The sequence below is a fragment of the Strongylocentrotus purpuratus genome, unplaced genomic scaffold (assembly GCF_000002235.5).
Source record: "Strongylocentrotus purpuratus isolate Spur 01 unplaced genomic scaffold, Spur_5.0 spur5_scaffold_20, whole genome shotgun sequence".
Classification (NCBI taxonomy): Eukaryota; Metazoa; Echinodermata; class Echinoidea; order Camarodonta; family Strongylocentrotidae; genus Strongylocentrotus; species Strongylocentrotus purpuratus.
Window position 1 is genome coordinate 36108519 of NW_022145606.1, and position 13791 is coordinate 36122309.

The 13791-nt window shown below is 37.8% G+C and overlaps 1 protein-coding gene across 2 annotated transcripts in view; it reads left to right on the forward strand.

Moving 5' to 3' along the window:
* The first annotated feature begins 7040 nt into the window (after positions 1-7040).
* Positions 7041-13791, forward strand: part of LOC583722 — a 39374-nt gene continuing 32623 nt past the window's right edge. For both annotated transcript variants that reach the window (XM_030993312.1, XM_030993313.1), the window contains exon 1: positions 7041-7146. The gene's annotated coding sequence lies outside the window, so the exon portion shown is untranslated. The remainder of the gene's footprint in view (positions 7147-13791) is intronic.

Sequence of the window (13791 nt, forward strand, 5' to 3'; positions counted from 1 at the left end):
TATGAATATTCTTTGAAAATGTAGGACAGGATGAAATTGATACGTAAAGAATAGGTCCATAGGGAATAGTTCAATTAAATCAGTTTTAAAACTCACCTCATCCCTCATTCTCTCCCTCTCTCTTCTCTCTCGCTCTCTCTCTCTCTTTCTCTCCTTTCTCTTTCTCTCCTCTCTCTTTTTCTCCTCTCTATCTCCTCTCTATCTCTCTCCCCTCTCTATATCTCTCTCTCTCCCCTCTCTCTCTCTCTCTTTGTCTCTCTATATCTCTCTCTCTCCTCTCTATCTCTCTCTCTCCTCTCTCTCTATCTCTCTCTCTCTCCTCTCCATCTCTCTTTGTCTCTCTATATCTCCTCTTTCTCTCTCTATATCTCTTTATTTCTCTCCTCTCTATCTCTATTTTTCTCTCTTCTCTATCTCTATTTTTCTCTCTTCTCTATTTCTCTGTGTATTTCTATCTTTCTTTCCTCCTCTCTCTCTCTTTCTCTCTCTCTCTCTCTCCCTCCTTCTTCTCTCTATCATACCTTTTTGGTTCTTCATTTTCTGCAAGAGCTGATATCTACACTTCTTTATAATACCCAAACTATTACTATTTCTGATCATGCGTCCTTTCAAAACTCAATTATACCAATCTGTCATGGTCATTGGAGCTTGCCTGTGCAATGTAAAAGCTCATAATAGTAAAATCAACAAACAAATCTACTTTGACCTTGTGCATTCACTCACTGGTGACAGTTACCATGGCAATGACCTTAAACAAAAACCATTTCAATTAAAGTTGGGCAACCTGTTACACTGCACATGTATGAGGTTCATTTTGTGTAGTAATAACATTTGTTGAAGACCGACACCGGCAGTGCACAGAGCTTCCGATAACTAACCGTCCTTTGCTTTCAATCATAAAAGGGTCATCAAATTTTAGTTTGTATTCCAAATATTTATTTTTTTTAGACTCCCACATGCACAGAACTTGCAACTGCAAAGACATTATGATGATTGACTAGTAATTGTATGTTGCTACATGTATCGAAAGAAGAATTGGCTTTTAAAATAGAATTTCAATATATTCATAACTTTCTTGTCTTTTGGTTCAATTCTATTCAAACTTTTCACCAGTTTGCTTCTCAGATTTTTCCTGCTTTCCCCTAGAGTAGTTTACTACAAGGTTGCTTTCCCTTTAAGGGATAATCCAGCTGCATTCATGCCCTCTGTAAAGGGTTAAAGGGTTAAAGGATTAAAATGGCTGATGAGTGAAGAGATCTCTTTCAATAAAAGAGATTAATGAAAATACTTTGTCCAACATTAATTTCTTTTTCTCCTTCAAGGTGCCAAGAGTTATACTACACTTACAGAGTATGCGAGTTACTTATATGGACTTCTACTAGTACACTATGCAGAAGAGATGGTAGTATTGCTACTGTACGTGATGCAAGTGTACCGGTAATTTTTCACCATTTACTTGTAGAATACAAAATATTGATGATTACAAATGTAACATTAGGGCAATTAAAATGGATAGTAATTTCTTGTCCATATTTTTTTTTTAATGAGGGGATTTCATGTTCTTTGAAATGTGATTTTTTTTTTGAACATAGATGTGCTATTTTGGTCAATTTTCAACACAAATTTTGTACAGTTCCACTTCCGCATGGCAGAACAGAAACTTTTGCTTCTTTTTTAGACGTGTGGTGAATGTATTGTCTACATTTACTTCTAAAATACAAAATATAACAAAGTAATAACTGATTAAATTGAAATATACTGTATATCAGTACTTGATGTTGCCTGTTGGCATACAATGGATAATAAACAATGAGAGGAAATATAAAACAGTCTGATCTATGTTTAGCAGAAATTTGAAATCTAATCACAGTACAATTTTCTTCTGAGTGAATTCTGTTGTTAGACAACTACAAGAAATTTGGTGTCCTGTAAATTTGTGTTGCCTCATTTCACATGACTAACCAACAAGACAGAAAAATAACATCTAAATAATATAGCATTATGACTTGAAGCTACTGAGAGAGGGGGAAAATATGTTCCTCTAATATCTTCCCTCCATTTCTTTTTCTGTGCATGTGTCGCTTGGAAACATCTCGTTCCAAGCGATCCCTGCCCCTGCACCCAGCCGTATCTCTGCCAGGCCAGCGGGACATGGCATGGAGTTACAGAACACTCATTACAACTTGTAATATAGATTTACATTGAAAATGCTTACCTCTCGGTTTCTCTCTCGACTCCCCCTAAACTTCTTGTCGAATTCAAATCGAACACTTTCTTGAGCTGTTATCTCCAACGGTATTCCTGTTGTTTTGGATGAAGAATAATAATATTTGATTAATCCATTTATAATCTGATCCTATAGGCGGTAACCTGTCTGAAATGTTACAGCTTGTGTTGAACGCGTTGAGGAAACTAAGCGTAAACGAATTCCCCTTCTTCCAAAACGTCACACCAGTGTTCCGAATTAGTCAACCCCTACTACTCCGCCATGCGTTGCTTGTCCAAAGTCTGCCTATCAAACGAAGACAACGAATGAAAGGGGTGTGAGATCAATAAAAAGAAACACACAGACCCAAATCAAGATCCTGGAACTAGCTTACCTCGGATCAATAAATTATTGATCGAAGTTTTTCGCTACACGTATCATCAAGCCATTTGTACTATTGGTATCTCTTTAGTAATAATACACCTGTTCCCACGACGTCGCGCGCGGGACGCATTCACAAGAGGGTAGAACAAATTATGACGTCATTAGCGATCGGCTTCACGTTTCTATGACGATGGACCGGCGAAAAAATGTTACTTTGATCCTACTTGAACTCTCCGGGGCAAAGCTCAACCACAGGATCCGGGTTACGTTTTTTTTCCTTAAAAAGGGGGGTTTCTTTTCTCTTGAAGTTTGTGATTAGAGGATAATAACTTGGAATAGGGGTACTGGTATTTATTAGGAATGGGGATCGGAGGGTGAGGGTTGGTGGGGGGGGGGGGGGGGGGATGAATGAAAATGCTCACCAATAAGTGGAGTGGTACACAAGAATTGAGCTCTACCCCCTTCCTCTTCTTTTGTCATTTATCCTCGTCGAGGAAATAACCAGAAATGGGAGGGGGGCCGGGGCGGCGACGCAAAGTTTATCAATTTACATGATCACAAGTGTATGGTGGCGTATATTTTTGTTTCAAAAGCTGGACCGCGGGCAAATAATGATTTGAAATTGTGCATGGTACTCTCAAATCATGTCTTCAATCGTCTAATGATATTAGTATGGTATTTAATTCTTATTATGCACCTGTGCCTGTGGTTTAACTCGGTGCAAAAGAAGGGAGAGAGACTGAGAGAGAGAAAGAGAGAGAGTGGGGGAGTAGAGGGAGAGAGAGAAAGAGAAAGAGAAGGAAAGAGATAGGGCAGAGAGGAGGTAGAGAGAGAGAGAGAGAGAGAGAAAGAAGAAAAAAAGCAGAGAGAGGGAGAGAGAGAAAAAAAATCTGAGAGAGAGAGAGAGAGAGAAAGAGAGAAAAAGAAAGAGAGAAGAATGGAGAGAGGGAGAGAGAGATACAGAGTGGAAGAGAGAGAGAGAGAGAGAGAGAGAGAAAGGGGGGGGTGAAATGAATGCTTTTGAAGCCCTATAAATCGAGCTTGGTATACTAAAAGGTTGAAGAGCTAATAATGCGCTCAAAGTGTTAGTTTTCATGCTGTAATTAGCGGTTCCCTCAAGCAATGTGTAAACACACCATTGCACTGGTTTACCGTTTCTTTCACGCAAGATGAACAGCGCTCTAGATAGTCTAAGCCTACAGACTCTAATTTGATTTTTGTTTTTGTCTTTTTGTTTTGTTAATGGGGTCTCTTTTCCTTTTTTTTTAAATTTACACAGTGAATCTAAATAATCTCTGGAAAGCAAAAGAAAAGTTGTTCATGATTCATTATAAGATTTTATTATCTTAAACACGTAATTATTAAAGCCAATAAAACATTTTGTTTTATGGAAAGCAAGAGAAGGTTGATGTTTTGTTTTTATTATGCGTATGTTTGTTTATTTCTTGCTTTTCGTTGTTAGATACGGCGCTAAGGAGAGATACAAATCTATTACTATACATACACATTTATAATCATTTTTGCACAATGTGAACATGGTGAAGACATTACATTTTGGGGTGACATTTCTTGCTCTTCCAAAAAAAGTTTGTTATCTTCTTCAAGTCTGGGAAGTAACACCTGTTTCAGACAGGCTTTTAGTATCATCACTCACATTGACCTTGTTTGTATAGTGATCACACCAACCCCCCCCCCCCCCAAAAAAAGGGGGGGGGGGAAATATGTATATAAATGAAGAGAAGAGAAGCTTTATTTACTCTTTATAATGCTATATAAATAAACTATGCCACATTGTATTTACCATTCCAGGAATATGCATGGTAGATGAACAAATGCTTCTATATTATTTACCGTCACTGTTTTCAAATTGTATACCCGTGTTAAAGGGCTGCCATAGAGCTATAATGAAGACTGGAAATGTATAATTTTGCAAAACCATTGTGTTGCACAAAGTAATCCCTCCATCAAAATAATAATAGTGCCTATTGTTTTGTGCAAAATTTGAGGTATGGCAATGGCGCGACCGTGCTGAGAGGCAAAGAAAGCAAGCGAGGTGTTTAATCATGAAAACGAAGGGCAGCATAATGGAAGAGGCTTCAAGGGGGTGTCATAGACAGACCAAATCCTGTGCTTTGTATTTTCTTCTTGAAAGGCCCTTGAAAGGCTTTGCATTCGAGAGCTCTTTAAATACTGTCATACGGGGGGGGGGGGGGGGAGGTAGTTTACATCAGTGGTGGATCCAGGGGCCCCCTCCCCTGGGGAAAAAGAATTAAAAACACATTATTTTTTAGGGGGGTAAGGTCACTTTTTTATGTCACCCTTTAGCACAAACACACACACACAACAAAAATTGAGGTGAGGGTTTTCCACACACATACACAAAAATTGAGGGGGGAACTGCCCCCCCCCCCCCTTGCGTACGCGCCTGGGCCCAATACAAATCCTTGTCAGTCGATGTGTGTAAAATGCATACTGCATAGGCTCTATAAATTATGATGGGCGTGGGTGTCCCGAGACCCCAAAAAACTTCTGACATTAAGACTTCTCTTTTGCCTTCGGATTGTAATGGAAAATATTCATCAATTTTGGGGGGGTCTTCTAAAATTTTAAAAATTGCATCCCCCCCCCCCTCTTGAGCGCCAGGGGGAGGGAGGGGGGCCATCTCCAAAAAAAGGTAAAATTAACGTGTTTTTCCAGGGAGGGGCCGAGCCTTCCGGGTCCCCCCCCCCCCCTGGATCCGCCACTTCCCCCCTCCCTAAAAAATGTCGAATGTCAATGGTGAAAAGGGGGGGGGGAGTAGAAAAAGGGGTGATAACTGGGAGAGTTGCTCTTTTAGTCATTTTCTCCCCCTTCTGTCAAGTACTCGTTTGCTCTTATTTTTGTCTTTGATTCAGCTTCCCTCGTCGTCTTTTATTGCACTCATTATACCTGCCGAGAAAGTTGTTTTGGGGGTGATCATTATGGCAAAGCATTCATTCCGTTTGACAAATATAAGCAATAAGTGCAAACTGTAGATGGCGCTATTCCTACAATCTCTAAGACACGGTGAAAATCATCGTCAAAATCTTAGGCCTATACTGATCTTTTGATTTTGGTATATGATTTAACGGTGTTCTGATAGACCAGTGGCGGATCCAGGGGGCCCCTTTCCCTGGGAAAAAAAATTTCGAGTGCCAAAAAGAAAGAAAAAAAGTGACCTCTACAAGTTAAGATTTTCTTAAGGTCTTCTCGTCTTTCATTATTTCTTCACTTAAACGCATTATATGAACTTGTTCCTTATAAACGTTCCTTTTATATACTCCACATGTTATAAATTGGTTAAATTGTATTAAATTCATGTTGGAAGAAAGACAAATAGGCTTGAACTTGAAACTCGAAACTTAATGATCTTGAAAAGCACTAAAACAAAGAATTGATGCGTCATACTTTTACAGGAGCAAACACTTCTCCAGAGGGATGATGTCTCTTTAATTCCCGAATAAGACTTTTGCTGATTACCTCTCTGGGTAAACAAAATAGTTTTTATTAGGCTTCTGGTATATTTGTATAAAACAATAACAAAAAGAGAGGTATATAGACCACTCATGGCCAGACTTATTATGAGGGAAACATTTTTTAATATTATTAAAGTAATTTTGTTAGCATGCTTTGGGTCAGACCCCTGCGCCGCCCCATCGTCTGGGTCACACGCCTATAATAATACACTAATATGAGTACATTTATTGGCAAATATTATATCTTAAAAACATGCATGCATAGGATTTTTTAGGTGGACTCTCAAACATTAATAGTGGTGGATCCTTGTTGAGGGTCTGAAAATGGGCATAGATACTAGTTTGTCGGGGGGGGGGGGGGTGCATGGCTTAAGGGCATCCCAGCCCCTCGCCCCACTCGGGTGCCTTGCGCTCTCAAAAGAATCCACCATAAATAATCCCCCTCACCCTTTCCACCCCCTTCAAAAAATAAAGAGGAAAACATGAATGAAAAAATAACTAAATAAAAAATTAAATAAAAATAAAACCAGACAAAGAAGGACAGGGAATGTCCAAAGATTTTTAATTTACAACAAATTAATTTTTTAAGAATTCTTACAAAATGTAAAAGTTCTCCTTTTTTCTGATCCGATAGTTCGTTGAGTGAGAGACATTAAAAAGTAAGAGAGCCATCTCATGGCGAAGTAGAGAAAACATATGTCATTCAGTCGACTACAAAGTTAGTAAGGGATTTTAAAACTTATTGTGTTTAGAGGGACAAAATAGTGTTTAGTTCTAGAAATGATACAAAGTAATTTAATTGGGGAAACCTTCCATGAAATTTTCGATTCTTATGAAAAGAAATTCGCGATATTATTTCCTATTTAAAAGGAAATTAAATGGATAAATGATTAAATACTTTTGTTAATCCCTTTTTCAAATATTGTTCTCAAATCAATTAAGCAGCCCGCCCCCCTTTCAAAAATGGACGTGTCTATAAACATTTCCTGAAAATGGCGATCTCGTCAGTAGCGTTTCGTATCTAAGGAGACTAAAATGGAACAATTTCATGCTGACATGGAGGTAAATATGACGCTATTTTATCATATTTAGAACGTCAGGAGTGATATATTTCCATGCTTTATGTTAAGGAATTAAGTAATCTACCGTTTTGTGGTAATTTAGACCAGATTGGAACCTTCAAATGTGTATCGTTGAGCAAGTGAGTTGGTGAGCCCAGTGCAGTTGTCGGGGGAGTGTGTGTTGTGCGAGTAAATCACCGGTTTTGAGCATTCATTTCCCGGGGCTTTAGCTCGGCTTGGAGTAGTGTACGAACGCCTCCCTGAGCTGACCGTGGCGTGGTGCATGGTGTGCTGTGCTGTGTCAAATTGTAACGGTTAACATTTTTCTGTATTTCAGTGTTGTCGACACGGGCCGCCCCCTCTGCCAAAATGGAGAGGGAAGGGGGGGGGGGGGGGGGGGGAGAGAGAGAGTAGAATTAGGTTGGGGGGGGGGGGGGGGGGTCAATTATATTTATAATGGTCACGCCCCATTTTTTACTTTAAACTTTTGCTTTCTTCGACTTGATCTCTTCTACTAGATCTACTACTAGTCCTTGGTAGCGACTTGCTAAACTGTGAGGGCGAAATGTTTTGACTGTCACCAAAATAAAAAGGCCTAGAAAAAAAGTCTATGGCCGTAGACATAGATCTATGTGAAATTGTGACAAAAAAGCAGCCAAGAGACGAAGAGTGACTGTCACCTTGCCACACTCCTTATCCCCCAAATAAAATTTGAAGAGAGGTCTATTTCCTGAAGAAAAAAAGTTCCGGCTGTATAGACTTGAGTATGATATATCGTAGGGACGTGAACAAAAAAAATAGAATTGATTGAATCGCCTTTAAAAAAAGTACCATTTGAAAGAGGATGAAAAATACATGTATCAAAAATAATACCAAGATCATCACCCTAGATTAACAAAAAGCTAAATAACGATAGTGTAATGTTAAAAAAAAAAAAAAAAAAATTTGGTCCCCCCCCCCCCCCCCCCCCCCCCCCCCCCCCCCCCCCCCCTTAGCCACACAAGTCAATATGTATATAAAGTTTTGGAGCTAAAAAACATCGTTTCGGTAATCAAATCACCTACATGTAGATATTTCATATGCAGGTAAATAAACAAATATTCTATCGAGAGATATCAAATTTGAAACCATACTTAAGTTCCTTCGTTGAAATCCGACGCTTTGAATATTTAGTCAATCTTCGATTGCTCGTAGCTCCGGTTCTGATCATCGCGCAAAAAAAAATTGAAGAACGATACTGAGTGGAATTTCCCCACGTGTCGATCGATGCCATACATGTATTCATGATGTAAGCACTAAAAATAGCAGCGACTTTCCCATCACGAGTTTAACTTTTTTTTTCTCAATTCAAATGAACATTAATTTTCTTCCATTCAATTTGACAACATATTTGACATCTGTTCAAACAATACAATTTATACGTAGGAACACTTAAAGAACTTACAAGTATTACAAGGAAGAAGGCGCAAAACCCAATAAGCAGAACTTGTAATGGGTACGCCCGAATACATAAATACAATTATACATATAAATGGAAGAAAGGAAGAAAGGGAATAGGCAACGAGGAGAGGAGGATAGAGAGCTTGGAGAAAGAGAAAAAAAGAAAGGAAAAGAAGAGGACTGCAACATAGTAGCATTGTAGTATATGGCATGCATATAAACAACATAATGGCAAGATATACATGTAGGTGGAGGGTATAATGTTGAAATATTTGACTGCATATATATTCATATATTTACTTTGTTACAAGTATGCATTTATACATTTAATAACAGCCTATGGTGAAAATGAATATATGCCAGGGATAAGCCCCTGCTATGTTTGTGTCAAGATGACACAAAAAAATGTGATATTTACTTCATGGTTTCCAAACCAATGTTTTGCAATCTTTTCTTGGAAAATATGCAAAGAATATTATTTGTGAAAATGGTAAGGTTCATCATAATTCAATTTGGTTTTGTTGTTACCATTGCAATTTATTTTCATTGGAATTTAGGTTAAAAATTGAACTTTTCTTTTGTTGGAGAGCGCAGCTAAATTCAGTGTATTCATGGAAATGATTTTGATGTTTTTTAAACTTTGAATTTCAAACTTTGTTTGTAGTTTGAAAAAAAGATTAAAGATAAAGCAGTATATACATTTTGTAACTTTGAAGTTTGAAATCATTATTCATTGACACACCCCCCCCCCCACTCAAGCCCTCCAAAAAATGGCATGTCCTTGTTAACCAATCAAACGAACCACAATGGAAAGAAGCACGTTTGATAGGTCATTTGTATTTTGGTGCGGGAGATTCTCATTTGTCACATTTGGCGCGAGATTTTTTCATTAACCGGGAGATTCTGCATCGTTTGCGGGAAGGCGTGGTTGCAGAAGTCTCCCGCTATGAGCTGGTTGGACGGCGGGAAAATGAGCGCAGTGGCGTGAGACTCCCTCCAAATGCAGGAGGGTTGAAAGCCCTGATTTAAAAGCTGTTACTGTTAGAGGTAGAAAGAAGATTGAAGATAGATCTGGAACCTGACTGCACAATTGACTGCATTTCTGAGATTTCAAGAGCCAGGTAAAAAAAAAAAAAACCTTCAACAAATACGCTAGCAGGAAGATCATGAACATGTGCATGAAGTGTGTGCAGTGCTTTTGATAGATTTAGTATTAAAGCTTTATGAGCATTTTTTAACACACAAAAAAGTGATAGATTTTCAGGGTCTACGTGTAGCGTATACAGTATGCCCATGGACATTGTAGGTATCGACGAGCCATTTTTAAAAAGCAATTGTGGGGAGGCAATGTTTTTCCTGGTTACCATGGATACTATAGAAATCTGAATAAGCCGGAGTGGAATAGCAGGTGTTTTCACTAGTATATTTTTGTAGATCTACAATGATATGAATAAACAAGATAATTTCTCATTTTGTATAGTGTTCACCAAAATCGGTAATAAATCTGTTTGCTTTTCAACAGTGCCAATATTTAATTTCCAGCATGGGGGGGGGGGGGGGGGGGGGGGGTGCCATGAAATAATTTGTATCGAGGCACTTATTTAAGTATAAATTTGGTTTCAAACATCTCACTGTTATGTTATAATTGAGAGCTGACTTGATGAGATAACCACCTGTCAGTGACCATGCAGGGAGGTCTAATCCCTCCTGGCCAAACTAGTGCAGGTACCTGTAGGCTTTAAATATCAGGTTTAATAGTAAATCAAACATATTTGCAAGGAGTATCAGGATGGTTGTCATATTTGTCTTGATGTTTGTGTGGGTATTGAATTCAAACTTTTTTATATTAAACTATTAAGTTATTAATGGCCTAAACATAGTGCACTCTTGTATTTAAACTAGCATCATTATATTGGTCATCAAAATCAATGATACCCCAAACAAAGGGTCCAACAGCTGTAAACCAAGTGCAGGACCAAGCCCTGTTCTCCATTGTTCTTGGCCTAGAATAGAGGCTATTTGCAGCTGTACCAAGCTCGGAAATCTTTTAGAACCATTGTGATGGTAATTAGGGTTCAAGACCCTTAGACTGAGAGTCTCTGTGCCCATTGTCAATGTTATACATGTAGAGGGTTTCAAACAAAGATTAAGGACCACTGGTACCAGAATGGACATCTTTACCTATACTGTACTAAAATGCACAAACAGGCTATTTTCACACCTAATGTACATGTAGGCCTACTGTAGGTGGTATTTATAAAGCAGAATAATTTTTTTTTTCATTTAAAAAGAAGTATCCTCTACAAATGCAGAAAGTATGTTTAAATAAAAGATTTGTATTAATATGTAATAATGCATTATACAGTACAAACATGTATATATTTTTTTACAAGCCCATGTTAAAGGGGGGGGGGGGGGGGGGGGGTAGCTACTGGTATTATCAGGGGATAGGCCTGAATATTTTTTAAAATGATAATATCTTGGGAACTTAATTGTACCGGTATTTCATATTTTTTGGATGTGGGGGGGGGGGGGGGGGCGGTGAAGTTTAATAGTCCAAAGATCAACCTGATGAAGAAACAGTCTAATTAGGTGGTCTGTTATCAACAGACCACCTATTGATTTCGTCAGAATTTTCTTTCTTCTTTATTATTATTTATTTTTATTTATTTCTCCCTCTTTTTTGTTCCGATGATAACTCAAGATCGGTTCGATCAATTTCGTTCAATTTTGGCACAGTTATAGGTCATTGCCATGAGACGTGACAGAAACATTTTCAAGGTCATCAAGTCTTCATGACGTCATCCAAGCGCCATTTTGTGTTTTTTTTGGTACTTTCAACTCATGATCATATCTTTTTAACGGAAAAGCATTTCTTATTAATATATATCATGATTAAGGTCAATATCCGTCCGGTCAATTTCAGGTCAAAAAACGCGCGCGCATGCGTACGTCCGCGCGTTAGCGCGCGCGCAAAAAATAAAAATGCTCCAAATCGTCTCAAATTCATTTTGCATACGTTTCAGGCCATTTTAAGCATTTTGCAAAAAAAACGCGCACACGCGCATGCGCGCGCGTTTTCGCGCGTAGTGGTATTTTTCAACATATAATCGCCAATTTTTCTCTGTCATCATATTTGGCACATTTTTTCAAGCATTTTGATACCTTGTTCACCTTTTTCTGACCATTAATAACGGAATTAGCGTCCGTTTTTAATTTCCGTGCGTGCAAGCTCTTGTAATACATAGCATACATGGGCAAAAACATGCCTATACAAAATTCATTGTAGCGCTTTAGGATGCAAGGTGAACCCAATTTTTTTTCCATATTTTGATAGAGTATGAATTGGAAATATGATTTCATGTCTCATTTGACCCTCAATTAACTCATGACGTCATCATAATGGCCTCCCAAATCAAAATTTCAATTTGCATATTATGACGTTAGCATATTTCTGGAAAATTGATTGTATCTCTGTAAATGTTGATCAATTTTCTTCCAAATTTTGATATGATCTAGCTTAGACAATTCTCTACAAATGTAGTTCCACAATATTTCATTTTGACAAAGGTATTATGGCGTATTTTTGCGATTAAAGGAGGCATGTCAATTTTTTATTATTTATTTCTTTATTTTTATTTATTTCCTACACTTTTTTGTGCCTAGGATAACTCAAGTTCGGTTTCGTCAATTTTATTCAAATTTGGCACAGTCATAGGTCATTGTCATGAGACGTGACATGAACATTTTCAAGGTCATCAAATCATTGTGACGTCATCCAGGCGCCATTTTGTGAAATCACATTATCCATCATATCTTCATGATGCATATAAGCAAAGGTCATTCATATTCATATCACATATACTTCAGGTCAAGGGTCAACAACTCATGTCATCAAAGGTCACACAAAGGTCATGACGCGCGCGTACGTGTGCGTCAAAATTTAAAAAAGCTCAAAATCACTTAACTATTAAACGAGAGTACGAATCAGGTCATTTTAAGCATTTCAAAATTTTCTGTCCGTACGTGTCCCCGCGCGCATTGCGCGCGCTCACAGCGCGCGGAAAACATCAAATTCAAAATGTTTACATGATTTGGATTCCTCTTGACGTAATTGACAATTTACATCAATTTCAGTCACTCTTGACCTTTAATAAGGCCGTGAGCGTGCGTCAAAGTTCAAATTCCGCGCGTGCTGCTATGGGCAATATAATGCAAATTTCATCAAAAACATGCCATTTTAAAAATCGAAATAGCTCTTCAGATAGTCCATCGACCCCCAATTTTTATATCATGGTTGGAGAAAGCATGAGTTGGAGATATGATTTCATACCACCCTGACTCGTACAAAGTGTAACAAAGTCAACATATTGACATCTAAACTCAACAAAATGTATTTTGTTGATGACGTCATTTTTGTCTTTGTTTAATTGAGATTATCTCACGTATCGGTGATCGATTTTCACCCAGATTTTAATATGTTGTAGCTGAGATAATTTTCTATCAGAAATTTGTCATATATTATCATTAAGATGACGTCATCATAGTAAAATATTCGATTAAAGGCGGCAATGCATAATTTGTCATATTTGCGTGTTATGTCTATGGGAGGTCACTGTTTTCAAAACATGAATCTGCATGACAATGTGTATTGACCAGTATCTCGGTTGTTATTCAACATTTTTCTCCCAAATTTTAGTATGTTGTCGCTGAGACTATATGTTATCTAAATCATCCCTCATTTTTCCGATAAGATGTCAGAATCACGCTCATGATCATGATCATTATCATAATGATGATAATCATCCTCATCAACATCATCATGATCATCATCATCATAATCACTACTATCAAGATCATTATCATCATAATCATCATTGTTTACATGTCTATATAACTTCTCCCTTTTTCAATATAGTAAATATTATAATCTATTATAAGACTTGAAGACAGACCACCTTATTCGTCTTCGTGACGAATTAAATTTCTAGTATGTTTTTTTTTCTTCTTTCTTTTGTTATTCTGGTCATTGAAAATACTGAGTGTGGGAACTCTGAGTTTACTCATTTTCAAAAGATACACAAATGTGATCATTATGTCCTCAAACTGTTATTGACCTTGGCCCTGGCCCAGTTTCCTCGAACTTGTTATCACAATGACAAGTTACATGTACATTAACTGCTAGAAATCGTGGCATCTGATTGGC